The 21,723-nt window shown below is 39.9% G+C and overlaps 1 long non-coding RNA gene across 2 annotated transcripts; it reads left to right on the top strand.

Moving 5' to 3' along the window:
- The first annotated feature begins 6,026 nt into the window (after positions 1-6,026).
- Positions 6,027-17,568, top strand: LOC135416889 (uncharacterized). Of its 2 annotated transcripts, XR_010431804.1 has the most exons (4): positions 6,027-7,060; positions 7,703-10,922; positions 13,752-13,803; positions 14,744-17,568. It is a non-coding gene; the product is annotated as an uncharacterized LOC135416889 (long non-coding RNA). The 2 variants fall into 2 exon arrangements; XR_010431803.1 differs by lacking the exon at positions 6,027-7,060 and having other exon boundaries at positions 7,322-10,922.
- The last annotated feature ends 4,155 nt before the right edge of the window (positions 17,569-21,723 follow it).

Genomic DNA, 21,723 nt, shown 5'->3' with positions numbered 1-21,723 from the left:
AAAAAACAGGATTTGGGGCTACAGCAGGAGAAGAAATCATCAGAGGGAACTAAGCAAGGTTCCACTTGTGAGACTGGGTGGACTTGGTCTCTCCCAGTGAGCTAAGAATGAGTTGAATCAAATGGAGGCATCAAGGGTTGTCTTTGAGAAAGCGTGGAGGATTTATGAAGTCCCAGACCCTGGAAAAGGGCAAATGCAGTCCTCATCTTCAAAAAGAGGGAAAAGGAGGAATTAAAGACCAGCCAGCCTTCCCAGAAAAAAAATACTGAAGAAACAATCAAATCATTTGTAAGGAGAACATGCCACACAGCACAGAACAAAATGAACCCAAAGAAGTGTGAAACAACTGCCAACAGCAAATTATCCAAGTTTTAAACCCACTTTTTTTCCTGTGAAAGGATAGAGTGGCTGTAGTAGAATTGGCCAGCGTGGGGTACCATGAGCTTTGCAAGCATAACATGGCAGCTTCCAAAGTACACTGGGAAAAGTGTGTCTGATTAAACTGCCCCAAGGCTGGTACAGGACTGTCTGGAAAGCTGCATTTACAGGGGTGTAATGGTTTAAGACTGACTCACATTAATAATGGTTTTATTAATGACTCACTGCCAAACTCCCAAGCAGGATCCTGTGTACTCTGGGTGCACCAGTAACTTTTCCATCAGTAACTGGGTTGATAAGCAGAGGTTATGTGTGCTAAATTTGCAGACAATGCCACTCTGGGCAGATTCAGGCTTGCTGCAAAAATAAGAAATTTTTTTTCCAATAGCTTTATAATTTAGAGAAATGGTCTGAAAAATAGAATGGGAGTGGTTGAGTGAAGGACAAATAGGAGGTGCTGAACTTGTACACCAGCTGTTCCACTTCAGAACAAGCTGGGTGGTGGATCTGCAAGGGAAGATCTGGGCTCTTACTGAGCATCAGTAGTGGAAAAAAACACTGTCAAGCTGTTGTGCAAAACACAAGCACGCACTGGATGCACAGGATCAGACACTGGTCTCATCTCTTGGGTGATCAGCAGCAGGACTTGATGATTTTTGTGGGTCCCTTCCAACTCAGAATATTCTGTGTGATTCTATGTCTGTGTGAAATATTCTGTGTGTGTGGCAGGAAGCTGTGTCAGGGGAGGTTTAGGTTTGATATTAGAAAAAGGTTTTTCCCCCAGAGGGTGGTCAGGCACTGGAACAGGCTCCCCAGGACAGTGGGCACACAGAGCTCAAGGAGCACTTGGATAATGCTCTCAGGCACATGGTGGGATTCTTGGGGTGTCCTGTGCAGGGCCAGGAGTTGGACTCGATGATCCTTGTGGATCTCTTCCAACTCTGGACACTCTATGGTTCTGTGAGAAGAAACATGCCCTGCAGGGCAAGTGAAGGCACCCCTGGTGAAATGTGGTGTCCATTTCCAACACTGCACTTCCAGGAGCATAACATCGGAATTGTGAGGTAATGGGAGTGACAACCTGTGAAGATTTAATGAACTGGTGTGATTTCATCTGAAGGGGAAGGCAGACACAGGGTGCTACACGATAATTGCCTTCAAACTCAGAATTCTGAGGCTGCTGGAGAGGTAGGGAACAATTTTTCTCCATGTCCAAGTGAACGGGACATGAAGTAATGAACTAAACCTGAAGCAACTGATTTAGACTGGATATTAAGAAAAGGTTTCCAGCAGCACAGGTGGTTCAGTGTGAGAACAGAGTCTGTGCTCTCCACAACCAATCTCTGTAACTGGAAGTTTTCAAGAACAGGTTAACCCAGTGTCTGAGTGTTCACTGGATGGTTGGCTCAGCCCCAAAGCAGCCACACTGTCCACACTCCTATTTCTCTTTGGGGAGGGCAGACCAGGAGGCAGAACAGCCACCTGGGATGTGGCATTTTGGGCTTTTGTTCCAGTAACTTTTATTTATATTTTTTTTTTGTCTGGTACATGTTCTGCCTTCTACTTCTCTCTCTCCCTCAGTGTAATATATATACAGTTAGCCTATGATAGTTTCATTAGAAGGGGAATGTAAATAAAATGTGCGAGAAAAATATATTAATGTTTGTAAAATACTTTATGAGCCCCAGCTGAAAGGCAGTATATAAGCACAAGCATTATTATGGGAAATCAATGAATAAAGTAATAAACCAAATTGAATAAAAAATGAAACAAAACCCAAAAAAGTGCAACACTCTGCACGTAAACTTCATAAAATATATATTAACCTTAAATAATAACAGTCCATTTTCAGGAGTTGCTGGTTTTGGTTTTTTTTTTTTTTTAATTAATTAAGTCTTTTTCATTTACCAAAGTTCAAACAATTAATCACAGGTCTATGTAATCAAAAGTAGAGTTTACTTCTTATTACCTATTCACATTGCAATCCCAGCATTTGAGATGATTACACACTATATATAAACACACCTACTATGTAATCACTTTAAGTGCTCCGAGCAGTGTATAGGTAGCTCCAAATGAACACTGCATGTGCAGCACAAAGCATTAATAGCATTCCAGGGGATGTCACATCATGAGAAACTCTAATCTGCTCCTGAAATGAATTTGACTTATTCATTAGTGAGATGAAGAAAGCTGATTACAGTGAACTATTTTCTTTTAACATCAAATAAGGGATAATCTTACCCTCAAGATTTTAAAGAAGAGGATGTTTTTAAGGCAGCTGCAACTGGTGAATCACACTTCAACCATGCAGCACTATTTTTGTTGGGTTTATTTCATCCATTCATTTTAAAATGACCTTTCCCGCTCCACAGCAAATGAACAGGGATTTCCTATTTGCACAGGGGAAGTTGTTTCTCTGGTACATGTACAGCACTCTTTGGATATTTAAAGAAGCTATAGAGATGAAGAAGAGTTTAACTGAAGAATTTTTTTAGTTGGAATATTAATGACTAGTTCAGGCAACAGGGTTTGAAGGCAAATGTAGAGGATCATAGCTTAATATGAGGAAATTCATCATAAAAAAGGCAGCCCGACAGTCAACATTTGCTTGTTCATGAATGTTTACAGGATATACAAAAATACATAATAAGGCAAATAGAAATGCTGTGAACAGCCTGTTCTTTTCCTTTCATAGCCAGGTTATTCAAATTTGCATTTTGTCTAATGCTAATCTCAGCTGTGGCTGGAAACAGCTCCAGATGCAGCAGCAACTTAAGAAGGACATCAGGAGGGGGTCATTGAGGTAGTTTATGAAATGAATTAATGAGAGTTAATAGTGTATTCCACATTTACAAGTCCTTTCATCTAAGGCTCTTGGAGTAATTAATAAGCACTGCTGCACTGCTGCAAGAGAAGAAACAGTTGCTGCCTAAAATTCTCAGGGGCGTGTGAGTCCTCCTGACTTACACACAGTGTAGTGACTCGGCATCTAACACCCAAGTCACCTTAGAAGACTTCAACACCTGAATTTTGATGGATTTGTAAGTATTTAGATGCTTTCAATGCCTCCCAGTTTTCATTATTAAAGAAGATACAGGCGCAGAGAGCTCGGTTCTGTTCTCTCACCCAGCTGGGAGCTGTTGGCACCAACAAAGCTTAAAACCATGGTGTGCTGAATGTCTTCATAAAATAATGAGTAGGAAATGGAGACACCGTGTACCTGCAGCATCTGACAGGATTTATGGGGTCAGAATTAAGCCCAGAAATAGGACATATGGGAAGTCATGTAATTGTGGCAGAGAATCAAGACTATAACCCTGCCTATGCTTTTACCACAAAACTACCTTCCTTCAATCACAGATCATTAAAGTCCAGAGCAGGGCTTGGAGAAAGAACCAAAACCAATTAGCTTTTAAGGATAGGTGAAGAAACCAAATGAAATGTTTGGGCTATCTAGGCTTTTTCATGCAGAGAAACAACATTCCTTGGAATACCTGACCATGTGAAAAGCCAAAAATATTAAAGCAAAGTAACTGGTATTCTCAAGAAATAATACTGTTTGCATCGATATTGTAAAAGGAAGTGGGAAAAGGAGAAAAAGCCAGAATTATTTCCTTTGTTTTTCTAACCTTAACTGCAAAATAAATCAACTACAAAACATCAGAGAAGTTGTGTTATTTTGGTGCAGAGAGGCTCTGACAAACTATTTTACTTTCTTTTGTTTTGTTGCTTCTCAGATACTTCCTGGAGAACTGTCAGAACTGTCACGAGGTGGTATTTTGCCCTCTGGTATGGGAAGAAACAGGTCAGTTGTATGTGTTCATCAAAGAAAGTTTAAAGATATTTTCTTTTAAATGAGAATTCATCCATAAGCCCCAGTGGCTGTGGCCTAAAACAAAGGCAGTGCCTCCAGGAGGGAGCCTGGAAAAGAAGAGAGGACTGCTGATATTTGGTGAAGGGAAAAAGAAGTGAGGCAGACATGGAGCACGGTTGTTGTACATCCGTGTGGGAGCACTGACCAAACTCAGGCTGGTTACAGAGCTGTCGAGATGAGATTCAGGAGCCATTGGCAATCCAGGAGGGGCTGGTGGAGTAAAGGGGACGAGGCAGAAGCAGCAGACACTTCACAACACAAGCTCTGCAGCCTTTATATTGTTTTACTGGTGAACTCTCCAAATTTAAGCCTGATCTCACTGACATCTGTAGCTCAGTGGTTAGGACTCCATATATGTTTTAGGACAGTAGGTAGTTGGCACATAAAACAAATGATGGGGATGTTTTGCCATCTGAGTGGTCATTTCATCACGAGTCCTAAAGCAGCAGCTGTTACAACTCTTGCTGGAGGGTGGGTTCCTTCAACAAACCTATCACTTGAGGGAAGACAAGGATTGTCTCCTGAGTGGGTCATTCAAGGGGCTGTGTCCTGAGACTGTGCAGAACTTGGTCTGGATCGCCTCTTTTTGGGTAAAATTTCTACAAGGTATCACAATCTCTCAAGGAATGCAGTGAATTGTGGGAGCACTGGTGTTTTCTCAGCTGATGGAAATAGGCAGAGGGGTCTGTGCTGTCTCTGGAAGCTTCCAAATGCCTGGGTTGCTTTAAGGGAAATATAGTAAGACATCTTGGCAGTACTTGGTGTTGGGCACTGATGCAGAGCACAACTTATCAGAACTGATGTTTTTATGGTTTCAAATAGTTCACTGGGATGCAATTTGGCTGGTTCAACAGATCCTGGCTCAGGACTTCACTGTGTTACATCATGTTTGCACCAGTTCCTACTCCTTGGCATTCAGCTGTAGTTTCTGCCCTCTATCCAGTAAAGGATAGCAGAGACTGTGCAGATTGATTGCATTTCCTACTCATTATTTTATGAATCAGCATCACTGTCTGGAAGCCTGGAAGTTGATGACCACTGCCTCAAATGGGATAGTCTCTTCGAGAGAGTGAGACTGGTTGTCAGCCATCTTCACATTTAGGTAGAAGGTCGGATCTGGACTGTCATTTGTCCTTTAGGTTAGAGCAGAGATGACCCATGCACTGCTCAAGAAGAAGTGTGGGGTGAGGGGTTTGGTACTTCAACATGTCCTGATTTGTCTGGTTGTGAGTCTGAATACCTGATTCTGCCATAGGTGTTGGTGCATTTCTATATGATCCCTTGTCATAATCTATAAATGAGCATAAAATCATCTTGATCTGTTTTAGCTGTCAAGTAAAAGAATTGGAATTAAGCGTCTTAGCTAAGACCTCTTCTGGACTTGATTTATGCAGAGAACACAACCAAAAGTGATTGAATACAATGGCATTAATTTATTCCCCCGATGTTAGAACCTAATCCAAGACCCTCAATTAACTTTCAATCAGTGTCAGTGAAAAATGAGGAAATACACTGTGATTTCTTAAACTAAGATGCTATTTGTCTGCATGCTCCTTTAGACTTGAATAATGTTAAAGCTTGAAAACCTTCCAGGAATCTGTGCTTAATATCTCTAAGTCAACTACACACTCATCCTTCTGAGGAAAGGCAGTTTTACAGGTAAAACAGAAAAGTTTTTACGAAGTATCAAGCTTCCCTTTCAATACACTCTGCCTAGTGCTTGCTTTAATTCCCAACAGAGTGTAAAAGAAGGTGTTCTTATTTGATTATATTTGGATTAGACTTTTAATGAATCATAGTACTATAGCACAGGTGGTTTTTTTTTTCTTTTATAATTCCCAGTTACTTTGTGACGTTGACACAGCTCCATCTAATCTGAATTCCTCTAAGATACACAAAGTCTTCTCTCAGGACTCTGTGTTTCCAGCACTTGCTGCTCTCCTGTGGCACCATATCCTGGTGCTGTTTTCCCAGTCGAAGTGGAGCAGAGAGCAGAACAGCCAGGCTCTCTCTTGCTGCAAGGCAGAACTGAACAGTAAAGCACCATCTGTGGGCTGCAGGGAAAGAACAGGCTTTACCTGGAAGCTCATTCTTCAGGCTCTTCCCTACCAGTACGACTGGAGAGCTGTCACTAGCTGGCACTGCCTAGTGTACATCTGAAAGGTGATCGTATACTGTACTTCTCTCTCCTTTTTTTTTCGGGTGAGATCCACTCCAAGGCAATGAACTCCCCCTGTTCTTTCACTTCTCTGCGTTTGCCAGTAGATGGTGGTAGCAGTTGCTCTATTGACGACGGTGCCATACGGTGCTGAGGTTTGAAGAAAGCAGTGTTTTGTGACAGCAGCAAGAATTACTTCTCTTTGTGAATCTATATTCTGTCAAAGAATGTCCGTTGGGCCTCGCTGAAGTGCTGTCACTGTCGTTTAAGCTGAAGGTCCTCTGCAGCAGCAGCCCCACGAAGGGGCTCTCACCTCATCAGCAGCCGTCGCACCCGAGCGCCAGATTAGCAGAGAAGCTGCTGAGACAAAAGATGCTCGGTAAACACAGCGAGGGTCAGCCACAGAAGGCTGGCGTTAGATGTTCCAGAAACAAGGCTTCAGGGCGCGGGGAAGAGGTGTAAACTCTTATGAGGAGCGACTGCTGCCCCTGCGACCCCGAGCGCTCGGCAGAGCGGAGTTGGGATGCGGGGCTCGGCGGCTCCCGCGCTGCTCTTTGGCTGTGGTGGAGCTCGGGCGAGGGGGATGCACTTCAATCAAAGCTGCAGGGCAGGAGCCTGCTGGTCGTCAAGCTGCCTGTTAATAGGTGGTATGTTTGGGAAGCCTAAAATCTCTCCCATGAATCACTAAACTCCAGACTGGCTGAGGACCGTTCCGGGATGTGCTAGGAAGGTGCTCAGCCAGGTCCTTGACAGTCAAGTCTCAGCTGTAAAGTCCTAAACCAAACAGAGGATGCAAAGGCCACAGCCACTGTGTCCCCAAAATCACAGAGCCACATGATTCCCCTGGCTGGGTGGGGAGGGATGAAGGTGGTGGGACATAGTGCCTGCCTGGGGCACCCAACAAAGGCAGGCTGCGGAGAGGGGGAGAGGGGGCTGAGGAGGTGATCAACTAAGATTGACTTTTCTTCTAATAATCAGGTCTCATTTTTAAGCAGTAGGTCTGCACTGGTGTGTGTTCCCTAGCCTGGTGTGATGTTATTCTGGTGTACACTGAAGCAGTGCACATATAAATGGAGCATATAAATGCATATGAATTTCATAAGCATACTAAAGGCACTGGGCCTTTGGAGGCCTTCTGAGCTCAGCAGAAATGGTAGGAAAAAATGTTACAGCCATTTTACAGGTGAAGTTCCAAATCTTAGACTGAGAGTTAGGTGGGAAGCAACTTTTCCTAGGCTTCAGTTTTAGCATCTAAATTTAAATTATGCATTTTCCTTTTCCTCCTGTAGGATAACCACAGCTCTAGTCTCCAACTAATCTGAGAATTTTCAGCAACTGTATCTCCATGAAAACCTGAAAATGTAGTACCTGCAGTTTGGTAGCTTGATTTTTCAGCCTGCACTGCATCCAGCAGTTCTCTGGCATTTCTGGGATTACTGGCTGCTTGGCTTTATATCAACCTTCTCATTTACATTTCTCAAGTGTGAATTTAAGGATCTGAGTTTTAGACACAAATTTCTGCTTTGAAAATTGTGGTCAGCGACTCTATAGACTTGAAAAAAATATAAAAAAATATCCTGACAAGGGATCTCTCCTCCTGTGTTTTAACCCTGGCAAGTTTTTAATTTCTCTTTCCTCCCTGCCCAAGGGACAAGATTCACCTAAGCTACAAAGCATTAGGAAACTGTCAGATCAGATGCATGATATGTATAATTAACGATGTAGAACAAAGCAATAAACCCTGCCCTGAAAAGCCTAAATCTTTTCTTTTTTGAAGTTGCCTCCTGCTTTCACCCTTCCAGTTCCCATAGGACTGTGTAATATTTAGATGAAATCAGCTACTTCAGGGCAAGAAAACAGTGCCAGTGTTTCAGTTTTCATCTGAGCGGGAACGTTTTGGAGCCTGTGGAAGAAGCCCTGCTGGTCCATGGCTCTCCTTTGGCCCTGTGATCTGACAGGTACAACAGCAAATGTGGACATTTCTGTTTTCTTCATGGATTGCTGAGAAAGCAAATTATATTTCTCATACCTACCTGAAAGCCATATCAGAACCCTTCGTGTTTAATTAGCAAGGTAATATAGAGAATCAGGATACAGACTCTGCAGAGTTGGTGATTATATGTATTTATTTTTCTTTTTATTTTTAGCAAATCTTAGTTTTTGGAAATTACTGTTCACTGAGTTGCTTTGGTAGGCAAAGGGAAGATTTTTTGATTCTTGTGGAGAGCTAGAAAAGATCCCATTTGAGGGTCAGTTGGCACATAATCAGCTTCTCCAACTGTAGGCAAAAGTACCACTGGAACTTTATTGTTTTTTGGCTTCCTGCAGTTCTTAGCAGCTTGCAATAAAATATGGTAAATAAAGGGGAAATCACACATGAAAAAAAAACCACAAAGAAACTTGAAGAATAATACCCATCAGAATAATGACTTGAAAATTGCCACTCAAGGAGTCAAGGTACCAAGCTCCATATGGGGAATCTTAAACTTGAAACGGTCTCTATGTGCCCGATAGTTTCATTCATACAACCCAGACGTGCCTGGAAGACAGCCTGGGTGCAATCATGAAGATTCAAATGGAGGAGAAAGACACAGGTTAAGGCCTGATAAAGGAAGGAACATACAATCCATGGGTTGAAATCCAGTAAAAAGTGCTTCATGGAGGCTACTAAAGCCTGTGAAGCCTTTGGTAGTTATACTGTGGGCCCTCATGGAATGGCAGAGTGCTGGAGGCTGAAGGCATCTCTGGAGGTCACCTTCTCCAACCCTCCCTCACCTCCAGGTGGCTTTGGAGTATCTCCAAGGGTGGAGACTCAACAGAGCTCCGGTGAAACTTTCTGAGCCAGGTATCAACCCTATGCTGAAGAAATCCCGGCCTTCTGCTGACATGGGAGCTGCCTTGGGAATCTGGTTAGTGATGATCGAGGGCATGGCCTGAGCACAGCTCTCTGGCACGGAAATTCAGCTGGTACTTCATCTTTATTTCACACACCAGTACAGCAGATGAGGAAAGTAATTGTAAACTCTTTTTATGCAGGGCTTGTCTTCCCTCCTTGGTGCCACCAGTTTGTATCATACAGGTTCAGTTTGAAATGACTTTTAAGATGTGCCAGGTAGGAACTGTTTAGAGGAATAAAATAAAGAAATCACAGTGATGCTCTTGATCTCCTTCAGGCAACAGAACATCTTGACTTGCGTCTCTTAGGGAGAAGTGGAAAGTTTAAGAACTAAATTTTCAAATGAATAGTTTGACTTTTACTTTTGGCTTGGATACTAATGTATGCATTACATGTATGCCAAGTGTTCTGCATGTCAAAATATCACCAGTAATCTTGGGAAAGAGGAGGCCTTTTCAGAGAAGGACTCCAGGGAGTCAGTTGTCGTTTGAAAGTTCTCTGTATTTCAGCGGTGCTGGATATAATGTGGAAGGCCAGTGATGACAGAGTGTGTCTGGACCACAGGGCTCAAACTCCTGGAAGAAGCACCACCATCCATTCTGTGATGTATGACTGGCAAAATCCCTGACCTTGCCGAAGATCTGCAGTGAGTTCTGTAAAGCAGATGCGGTTGGCATTGCTTCTGCTCTCACGTGACCTGACTGCATGGTGAAGGCTGACTTATGGTTAAGTGGAAAACAGTTGTTGAACGGCGTTTGATGTCATTCAGTATTTGCTGAATTTGCTGTTTTGTGTTTCTATTGGTTCTAGATGTACAAAGTGGGGCGTGTGAGCCAAAGGGAACATTTCCTGATGTGTTGTGAGAGGACAGTGGAGAAGTCAAGGAAAGTTCATTCTACTCTTAAAATCTCAGTTCATGCACTGTTCTTTTGAAATCCAGGCAGGTTTTGCTGACCTGCTGTGTGTAATCTCAATATCTACTCTGCCATTAAAGCACTGATTTGTTCTTTCTTCTGTACTAAAATTACACTGTTCCATGAAAACTGCCATCACTTCTGGAGAAGACTGTATCTAGTCTTCTACATCTTTATAACTGGGCATTCATGGCATAAAATGACTCCAGTGTGAGATAAACAGGAATGCTTGAAACAAACACCTGCTTTCACAGGCTGTTACTAGAGCTGGGATACCGAGAGCCTGGATTTATTGGTGTGACCCAGCAGACATTTTTCACCTGTTTTTGGAGGCAAATGTGCAATAGAGTTTTCTTTCCACCAGAATGTAGGTAATTAATTTATGGAAAGTAGAGGCAGAGTGAGGACTGGGAGAAACACTTTTTTAATGGCTATAATTCAGTCACCTAAAAATAATACTTCCAGGTTCTTTCTGTAGCCTATTGCCTGTGTGTTTTCTTTTTAGTTATTTCTTGAATGAGTTAGTAATTTTTTTCTGTGTTTGATACAGCTACATTTTCACTATAATTCTGTACATGAAAAAGTAGTTAGAAACATCTGCTCCAAGCTTATTTTTTATTTAACTAACAATTAAATTCCCTTTTTTTTTTGCAGTGCACATAGCAACTCGAGTTGACCTCATTTATCCTCTTCAAAAACGTAAGTACTTTAATTACACCACTGCCTTCCTCCTCAGATAATTTTAAAATGATGGGATTTCAATTTGTATAGTCTCTCATCATATTGTATATATTTTTAATCTGAAGTTCCATCTTATTACCATCTGTACCACTTCACAGTGCTACAGGATACTATTAGACAGCCAGGTTATGAGGACAGACCTCAGCAGACAGATTTCAATTTCCTTACCCTTAGAAACAGGGCTCCAGGTACCAGGGAGACCTATTCCTCCTCATTCCTTCAGACTTTTAAGCCTTTTATAATTGGCACTTCATCTTTATTTCACACACCAGTATAGCAGATGAGGAGAGTAATTGTAAACTCTTTCCATGCAGGGCTTGTCTTCCCTCCTTGATGTCACCAGTTTGTATCATACACCAATTTATGGTCAGAGTTGGACAATGTGCAAAACAACAGTTTTGAAATAAAATAAAATTCTTGGCTTGGTTGAGAGTGGAGCTGTAGGCACCCCTGATAAGCTGTTTAGTGCAATCTAATCTTACCCTTCAGTCTTTGAGAGCAGCCTGTTTTGTTGCAGATCAGTCAAAATATTTTGTGTGCAAGTGACCTTTTTGCTTAAACAAGGAAAAGGGATCGTATATATTTGTTTCAGACTGAACTGATTTATTTTTTGGTTCAGTTTTTGAAGGTGGTGGTATTGAGGGCAAAATATTAAGCAGTGCAGTTAAAAAAGGTTACCCTGAAGTTCCAATTCATGCCTAATAGACATGGATTGGTATCAAATCCTGACTGGACACTTTCCTAGTGACCTTCTGAGCCATTAATTCTGTGTGCTGTGGGCATATATGGGTTTCCTAATGTGTGAGGATCTGGCTTGGTATACTTGTGTATTTTTAGGTGCACAATGAAATTAGAGATCTAACAAAAGAGCAGGAGAATGTGTTTTTGAATATCAGAAAATACAGTGTCAGTAGCAAGTCCTCATGGGACTATTTATTTATGTACAGTTAAGGTCTGCAGCTTCTATCTGTTATGTGGTGATTGCCTGGAGGGAAAAAAATATGTATTTATCCATAATGAAGTAGTGCACAGTTCATACAAACAGATATGCTGGAAATTAAACCAGGAAAGGAAAGTATTTCTTTGTGCTATTCTCAGTGGTGTGCTGGGAATATATAAGGTTTCCTAAATTATAACTCTGCATCTCCAGCAGGTCCATTATTAGATGATTCATGTGAAACTTCCCTGGCTGTGCAAATACCCCGGATGTGTCATTACAAATGCGGTGTCAGTGAAATTATTTTGATAAAGCAGCACAGTTTTATGTCGTGTTACTATCAATTTATTTTCTGTATAAATAATATAGAAAGCGTTGTTTTCTTTAATATCACTTTCTCTTTTTTTGGTCAGCTTCCTCTTTCACACAAACAACCAAGCCAGTAACCAAAATAAAAAAAAAAATTCTCTTTTCTCATGAGCACTAATTAGTTACTGTACAGTACCTTCAGCAGCAGATTTTGGTAGAAGGATGATACATTTTCCTGAAGAATGTTTATTTCTCAGCCTGATTTTTTTTCATTTAAGATAAATAAGTTAAAAATGTTTAATTTCTATTCTTTTGCCCAGTATTGATTTAAGGAAAGAAAGCTTTGTGACAAAACAAATGCAAATGTCTGGGGAAAAAAGAAAGTATCATTTTAGCCAAGTGGCTAAAATGCATTATCAAGTGATAAATGCTGAGATTTTTTATCTTTCCCTCACCCCTCACTCCCCCATCACAGTTAACTACAGCAAAGGAGGTTTTGTAATGTGAACATATTCACTGACAACTGAGTGGAGGTAAACTCTTTTTTTTCCTAAACTTAATTTCTGTCCTGCTTTCTTTTTTTTCCATTTTAATATAGAATAAGAATGGGACAATCACAAAAACACCCACGACTGCCTGTAGCTCTCTAGCTCCCTCTCAGAACACCACCACAGGACATCAGAAGGACAAAGTGAAATATTTTTAGATGTGGTATTTCTGTATCCTACTAGAATATAATGAAAATACGATTTCTGATGAAGATAATGCATAGTTTATGTTTGAGCATGCTTATGTGCATATTATCTATTTCCCCAATATGGTGGAAAAAACCAGAACAATCAATTCAGTAAACTTTTTTTTTTACATAGAATCAGAGAGAGGTTTGGGTTGAAAGGGATCTTAAAGATCATCTGGTTCCAACCCCACTGCCAAGAATAGGGAAATTTCTTTATGTTAATAGTGGCAGTCAAAAATCACCCACTTAACTACAGACAGGACTAACATTAAGTAATAATAATAAGCCAAAGAATTTATCATAGATCTATAAGGAGCTACGAAAAAGCAGACACTAAACCTGGAAGTTTGAGGAAATGTTTTCTTTTACACACTTTCTTTTTCTTTTGCTACATACAATAATCCTAGCATCTTTCAATAGGCTATTCAGCTATTTCTTTTATCAGCAACAGTGCTACATTCTAATATGTTTAGAATTTTCCAAGATACCTTGCAGTTTAACATTTATAGATAGAATAAGCTGAAAGGATTCCCCCCACCCCGTCTCCCAGCACAGGATGAATAAGAAAGTAGAAAACAGGAAGAAAAAAAAATCAAATATTTAAAGTGCAGTAAGCTTTAAATCCACAGGTATACAATATCAGTCACCAGAAGCTATCAGAAGTCCTCACTTGTGTATGAAAATAAGATAAGGAATTATTCTGTTTCTCCTTTAATGTTTCAAGTTCGCAGAACTGGGAAGAGGAGTTTTTAATCCTGAAACACAAGATTTGTATCAACAATTCTGTGCAACTGTTTCCTTTCAGATTCTGGCTGCAGGAAGCTTTTGCTCTCACAAGTCTACATGAAAAACTCCAGGTAGGATAATCCAGATTTAGTGAACATCCTGCACAACTGATAGCAGTATGGATTCCATTCTTTCTCTGCAGGGCACAGTTGTGCTGTTATTTGTCACTGATGAGGTGCTTTGTTAGCACACAGAAGCTCTTACCTTGAAAACAGCCTTCTTAAACAACAGACCTTTTCTTTAGAAAATAACTGTTCCATGGATGTTTTTGCACAGCCATCACTCCTGCACTGGAGCAGATGTGGAAATGTTCATAAGCTCAGTGAAAAGCTACTTTAAAATCAGTCCTGGTTCACAGATGCTGTAAACATCTATTTTCATCAGTTAAAAAACGTGGTAGCTTTTCCTAAAGCAGTGTCTGGGATGATTTTGTTTTGATTGTTCAACACTGTTGGTGTTGAAAATAGGTGTGTCAGCATTTGAAAGATGGTCCTCAGGCACTGAGGTTTTTTTTAATAGCAAGCAAAATTCTCATTAAGGGGCAATTTTAAAAAGCAATAACATTCATTTTTTGGGCTGTTAAGCATATAGAGTGTTTATATTTCCAGCAAAGAATGAATTAATGGAAAATAAATTTCTGTCATGCACTAGTGCCACAGCATTGCAACATAATGTATGTGAGGCTGATTGCAAGTCAGCCTTTCAACAGGATTATACATGATCAAAGCTTCTGGAGTGAGAACTATGTAACTTAAACGATTGAAAACAATTTTAATGTTTGTCTTCTCTCTTTTTCTTTCAAATCAAAGCTTGTTTCTTGTTAATGGTGTGTTAAATTTAAAAAGCCACAGCTCTCAGTCTCTGTATCTCCCTAATTACAGGCAGACATGTTTGGTGTCACATCCCTTCAACACACAGACAACTCAGGTTCTTTGCCTTAGGTGCCTGTTGCTGGTAGGATTGACTGCACTGGCCTGAAAATATCTGCCTCTTCTGATGTTTGAGTTACAGGTCAGTGCCAGGTCCCAGCAAGGCAAGATGCTGTTCTTTGAAGGAAAGTCCCAGCAGATAGGACAGGACTTCCCACACCCTACAGGAGGCTGGGTGTCCACCAAGGAGGGCTGAACTCATTCACAAGGACCCGACTTTCCACGCTCACCTTCCGCAACCCCTGACTCTTCTGAGAGTGTGATAATTCACTCTGGAAGGCCTGGTGCCTGAAGTAGTTATCCATCACTATCAGCACAACTTAAACCATCAAACAACTCCCACAGGACTCTTTCAGATGTTAGTTTAGTGATTTTAAGTCACTAAGATGTCTTGTGAATTTTTAGGTCCGTTGGCACAATACCAAAGTCTGAGAAAAACCTATATTTAAAAAAAAAACCCTATTGATAATGAGATAATACTGACCCTCTTATTTATTAAATATTTATCATTATCCAGAAACGACCCATAAAATCAGGAGCAGGCTGATTTTCAAACAGAACTCATGAGAACAATCTCTCTCTTGGTAGGACTTAGTAGAACTTTGCTATCACTGTAGCAACGTTCAGGATCTAGTAACTAGGAAGGCCTGGTACACCATGGGGGTTAATGCTCTAAACAAACCCAGGGGGCTTCAGAGGGGTCAGAATATGCTCATTTCTGTGCCTACTTCCATAATCACACTGATTAATTTTTTCAACAAACTGAACTGCCTGCAAAGCAGAAATCTCCACTCTTCTGTGCAGTCCTTGTCTCAGCCTGTTCCCACAGACCCAGACGTGCAGAGGTGCTTTCAGACTGCCCAGGTGCCATGCCAAGCTCCCCCTGCCTGGCAGCCTGCCCTTCCAAGGCACCACTGGTGGGAGAAGGGCCAGTGCTCCACTCTACCCTGCCCATGGAGAACTGATCTGGTGTCAGGGCTCTGCCTTTCTTCAATGTCACCGATGTTGCACAGATGCTTTCCCGCAGTTGGCAGATGTGGCCCAGGAAAGACACGGAGTGAAACTCTGCAGGAAAGCTGCTTGCAAGTGGTATTAATAGAAAAAACACATGCAGGAGCGATTTGAGTAACTTCACTTCCTTGAGGAGGCAACAGCGAGGCCAAGAAGAAATTCAAAAGTGAAATAAATGATATTGTTAGAGATGTGAAAAAATAGCATCCCCTTCTTTCCTTTCTTCCCCCTCCTTCCTGCCTGCCCCCTCCAGTTTCATCCACTGTTTTGATGGAGTCAAATACAAAGTATTTTGTCCGGAATATCCATTAATTGATTTTTCTGCCTTTTTTTTTTTTTTTAATTTCCTCATAAGAAAATTAATTTTTGTTAGTGACCCCCAAGGCTTCCTAAAAAGAAATTTATGCTATACCCAAAATTTTAAAGAAGAAAAGGACTATTCTGTTTTAGCAGTTATCAATTATCTCAACAATCTAGCATCACCAGAATAAGGAGACAAGTTCTCCAAACTGACACTTCAAATGAGTTGGCTGATGTCGAATAACACACAATTTGCACAGCACCTAACTCATGCATTTTCCCAGCTTCTAGAGCTCTTTCCTTGGAAATCATTATGGAAAGTGTTGGAGTAGCAACTTCTGGCATTGATATGTTGCAAAATATCTCCACAGCAGATTGAAACTCTGAGAAGCTTCCGGCGTGTCAGACACAGTAGAGTTTGTCATATTCTCCTGTTTTTGCAGTGAGAATGCCCTCGAGGCAACTCACAACATCTGCTGTGAACACATGAAATCCTTCCCTTCTCTGCAGCCAGCTTGCCACTGGGTTTGATGGAGCCAAAATATCAGGCTCGTTCAGTGGAGCCAGGCACAGCTCGGACAGACAACAGTGTGAAAATCAGTGAGTCAACAAACTTTCAGTAGGAGGAAAAGGGGAGAATCAAACACAGAAATCAGTGCTGCAATTAAAAAAAAAAAAAAGCATATATTTTTTTGTTGCACTGCAGAATTTACAGCTGATCAAGCCATAACCCCCAAGCCTCTCCTTTTGATTACTTTGTTTGGATGCTCTTGTGCCACAGTGCCTTTTACCTTCCCTCTGGTCAGAGTGGCCAACAGTGTTCTTGGCCATAAAAACCAGGAGAGGGAAAATCACTTGGTGTCTTCTTAGGCATTCACTGGCAAGGAAATTGGAAGAGTCTTGAATGGCTACAGGTCTTCATGGCAAGAAAGGATGTTGCAACAGTCACGCTGCAAGCACTGTAGTGAATGGAGAAAAAAAGCAGCGCTGGAAATCTGTTCCCTTACGGATGTTCCAGCTGAGACACAGTCACAATTATTTTAGGAGGGAAAACATCATACACTAAATACATTTATTATTTGGGTCTGTTTCTGCTTTGGACAGATTGTGACAATCTTACATAAACACTCAGTATTAGGACAGTCTGATGTTTGACCCAGATCTGATTATTTTGCAGCACACACAACTGTGCTTCCAGGGGAAGATTCCCCCATGTCAAGTTTCTAAACAGGGTAAATAAAGCCATCTGTTGTGGAAGCAGGATTTTTAAATTATATGCCCTGTTAACCACTGTTTTGCACACTGAGCTATTTGTGTCTAAAGAAACAACCTTATGCCTTTCCAAAAGGAGTTCTGCTCTCCTGATTTACGCGTTTTATGGGCCAGGTATCAGATGTCTAAAATAACTTTTATTCTTCTTCCATTTACTTCTATCAGACTGATTTCAATCTTCTCCCTTTCCACTGACCCCTTGTGTTTCTTTCTGCTTCCTACTTTCTCTTGATCTGTATTACAAATATAATTGCAATCAATATTTTATGAAAAGTCTGGTCAGCGAAAGTAATATTTGAAAATATAAATATGTTATACATTTTATATCTAGTAAAGTAATTAAAATATCTCACATGAAAGAGATCTCATCAGCCTCTAGCCCAATGCAAGCCTCTTCTTCTCTGCAGGGATAAGTAAGAAGCACGTAAAGGAAGTAAGGGAAAATTTCCATGGTAGGAATGTTTTTTTCCGGACCTTTCAATAAGTGTTTAAGAGAAACATTTTTTCCCCCTGGAAAAACTGCATTTGAAGACTCCATTTGTTTATCTAAATTTTGTTGAGTCAGCAAGTGATTTAAATTGCTATTTCCAGGACTGTTTCACTCTGTGCACTCTCTTCAGTCACAAAGAGAACCAGCCCTGGCTACAAAAGAGGGGAGTGAACACAAATTTATGCCACGGAATTAGCACATGGAAGGAACACCAAGTGCTGTTTCACCAACCACTTTATCACTTTGGGGGTCCATATGGGTTTATTTAATAGGGTTTAATATTTGTCCTCTTTTTATTCTTATGGGAAGGGATACAACAGACTAGACACTGATGGCTCCTTAAGGAAATTGGGGCACCATCTGTATTCATGCCAGCTAAAATTCTGCTCAGCTGGCTCCCTTTTTACCTAAGCCTTAGAAAAGTTCAAATATATATATATATATAGTTCAGCTTTTAAATTCTCTTGCACAACTTGATATATATTTATTTATTTCTGCAATGGTGTCTTGTCCTGTTAGTCTACTGCAAGGCTTCCTGGTCCTTGGTGATTTTGGGATTATGAACTCCACCAGTAATGGGATTTGCAGACATGAGGTTAAATCTACAGAGCAGTAGTGTGGGTAACGCTCACATGCGCTAATATACATAATTAATATACATAACTAATATACATAACATGCATACAGTTCAATAATAGATGTGTTTTGCTGATGTAGAAGGCAGTACTGGATCTTGCATTGCAAACTAACTTTTAGCAGTTTCTTATGACTGAAACATTTGCTTTGATGACTTTAAAAAATCAAGTACCTGCAGAGAAGACATAGAGATCATCTTGTCTCTCTTTTAGTAAAGCACAGGATTCCATGTTCACCCTGACACCTCTGTGTTAGAAGTCTCAAACACCCTAATTGGACAGCCTAATTTATGGGGTTTTTTTAATAGTCACAATTGTCATAACACACATCTTCCAGCACTGCCTTGAAGGCAAAGATATGAATAGTTCACAGGAAACTGGAGCCTGTTTCAATGGTCCATTACCCTTATTGTTAAGAATTTGTGCTTGCTGTCTGCACTTAACTGTATTTAAATCTTCACTTTATGTTATATCTATAAATGAAAATACAATTTTATGTAGAAAATTAGAAACTGGAAAAGCTACAAGAAATAATGAAGAAATGGACTGGAAGAGACCTGAGGTGAGATTTAGATACTTCTGAATCTCGGAAATGGCAAAAAGCAAAGCAACACTTTTTGTTTGAACCGAGTAAGTTCAAACATTCCTAATTTTCTTTACCAAGTGAATTAAAAAGGCACAAATTGGTATCTTTAGAGTGGATTGTTTTTTGTTGTAGTTACCCTCACTGACTTCCATTTTAACTTGATCCATGATTTCAGGATGACATGCACATTTTTTGTTACAGTCTAAAAAATTTGTTTCAAAAATTTGTTTCAAGACAATAAATAGAACCAAAAGTCCTGATTTAATTAGCTGTAAGAAGTGGTTGAAATGCAAACAGAGAAAAATGGCTAAATTATTTGCCATCTTAATTTTTTATTCCTTCTCATATTCTTTTTCTCCGTAACTTTGCTTTCATTTTTTTGCTAAAGGCTCAATCCTGCTGCTTTTAAAATAGTAAATTACCCCTAAGATCAAATGAGATCCTGAGGGAAGTATTTAAAAAGAAGAGAAATTAGGATATTCATCCTCCTTGCCATTTGGCAACTAGCTAAAATATCTAAATTAGAAGAATATTTCCTCTCAGTTTAGCATATGACTAATAGGGAAAGGACATTGCAGTAGGCAATCACAATGTTAAACAAAGTTCTTGCTATCAAGAGTCTTTTCCTCTGGACAGCATAAATAACGTAGAGAGGGTAAGGTAAGAATTTAAATTTAGGTGGTATTAAGAACCCTGAAGACTATTGACAGGCTTCTGAGCAAATAATATCAGCTGATACCAACCAGTACAGCAATATGACATATGGACATTTAATCCAGGACTCCTAAGAATTTATTATGATGGGTCTTGAAAAAAAAAAAAAATTAGTCCTAAGTAGATATGGTTGAACCCAACCATTTTTAGGCATTTAATATTATATATAAAAAAAATTCCCCTAAAATCTAGATAGTGAACATTTGGTAGCTGATTACCATGATCTTAATTTTATCTTTTTTTTTTTTTTTACATGATTTTTATACCAGGTCTTGTTAATAAATAATTTACCATATGCATGAGGGACTGGAGGCATCTCCAAAAAATAGTCTCATTTCCATAGAGCTGAGATGCTCCTGATTTAGTTACATTTTCTGTTTTTCTTTTTTTGCCTCCTCTCTGTTTCTGGGTTTAGACTACTTCTCAGCTTTTTGCTGCAGTAAAATAGAACAGAGAGAGCAAACAATTCAGCAGCTGAATTACTGTTTCTGCTTTGTGTAGATATGTAAAAATCTTGGAAAATTTGGTGAAAGCCCCTGTCACATTAAACTTTTGACCAGACAGGGATGACTCTCATGTGCCAAGCTGCTGGACATTCACACCAGCAAAGGAATCATCCCAGGATATATTTCCTTCAGATTCGTGGAGCTGTGTGATTTTCAGTTTAACTAAGCTTTTCACTTTGGAATTTCCTACCATTTTAAAAACCACACAAGAACAAGGTCTGTCTGTCACTCCACAAGCTGTGTCAACTTACTTTAAGGCTTCTTGTCTCTCACCCTTCAGGCAAGACTTAGTTTTACATAATTCACATATTTTAACAATTCAGGAACTCTCTGGATGATGTTCTATCATGACTTCAAGCTCTTTTGTTGTAAAGCTAACTTTTTACTGTTTGACAAAAAGATCCACAAAATCCCATCACAGTGAATGGTTATCACAGACTCACTTTGGCAAATGCCTTCCAAGACACCGATCCCTGTAAAGAATAAAAAAATACTATTTAGAGTGAGATTACAGACAGGGCAAGGGTGAAGAATTAGAAATAAAATAGTTCCACTTTGCCCTATTTCTTACTAGAAATACTTCAGTTCCTGTCAGGTATATTTAAAGGACTGCAAGCTCAAACATAGAAAAATACTCAAGTTAACATTAGCTGTAAAGCTGATACAGTAGAATGTGTTGATTTAAAGAATAGCTGGTGACATAACTTCTGATGTTCCTTTATCATATCTTCATGTGATATCACTTTACACGATTTTAAATGTAATGCTTATTAAAAGTGCAAGTCTGTCATGTATGAAACATATGCATATGTTCCTGTTCCATGAGAAAATTCCAACTTTGCTTTGTGGGTACATATAATAGAGCAATATGTACATTGTTCCTGTCCTCCCACTAGATGGATCTGATCTGTTCTGTTCTTTCTCCCATATGTATTCACATCTGCCACAGTGGGAGGTAACTGGTTTAGAAATGGAGAACAGAACCTTGGACTAAATTCTGATCTCATTTACATCACTCAGTAACAGAGTTACCAGCCCTCCATGAATAAAATTCATTATTATTGCTATTTGTACCACCTCTGTCTCCCCATTAGGATTTATTTTATTTTGATGATTCACATTATAATATAGTTTCTATATATAAGTACAGGGACAGAGGGAAAATCTGTAGCATTATGAGAAACATGGAAATATTTCAAACATTTTTATTTTTAAAATATTGCCTTCTGTGTCTCCTGTTGAACGTTAACAACGCCATCTTCCAAGTTTCTTTTTAAATTATAGCCTTTTCTGCCTTAATTCCCTTTTGTCACATAGCTTTTCCTATACTGATCAATATTGAGGACAACTTTACCCCTGTACCTAAATGCATTATAAATACTATCAATGTTAGTCTCATTCCCCTTTTTTGCTTTCATTAAGCAGAGACCTTCACTGAACTATCCATGAGAACATAGTCCAATTTCAGAGCTGCTACAGTCAACTGAGAATCCTTTTAAATCTTGGGGACCCTGAAAATGGTAGGAAATTATCTATATAAGTGGACAA

Source organism: Pseudopipra pipra, chromosome 7 (assembly GCF_036250125.1).
Source record: "Pseudopipra pipra isolate bDixPip1 chromosome 7, bDixPip1.hap1, whole genome shotgun sequence".
Classification (NCBI taxonomy): Eukaryota; Metazoa; Chordata; class Aves; order Passeriformes; family Pipridae; genus Pseudopipra; species Pseudopipra pipra.
Note: the sequence above shows the minus strand (reverse complement) of the source record. Positions and strands in the feature narration are given on the sequence as shown.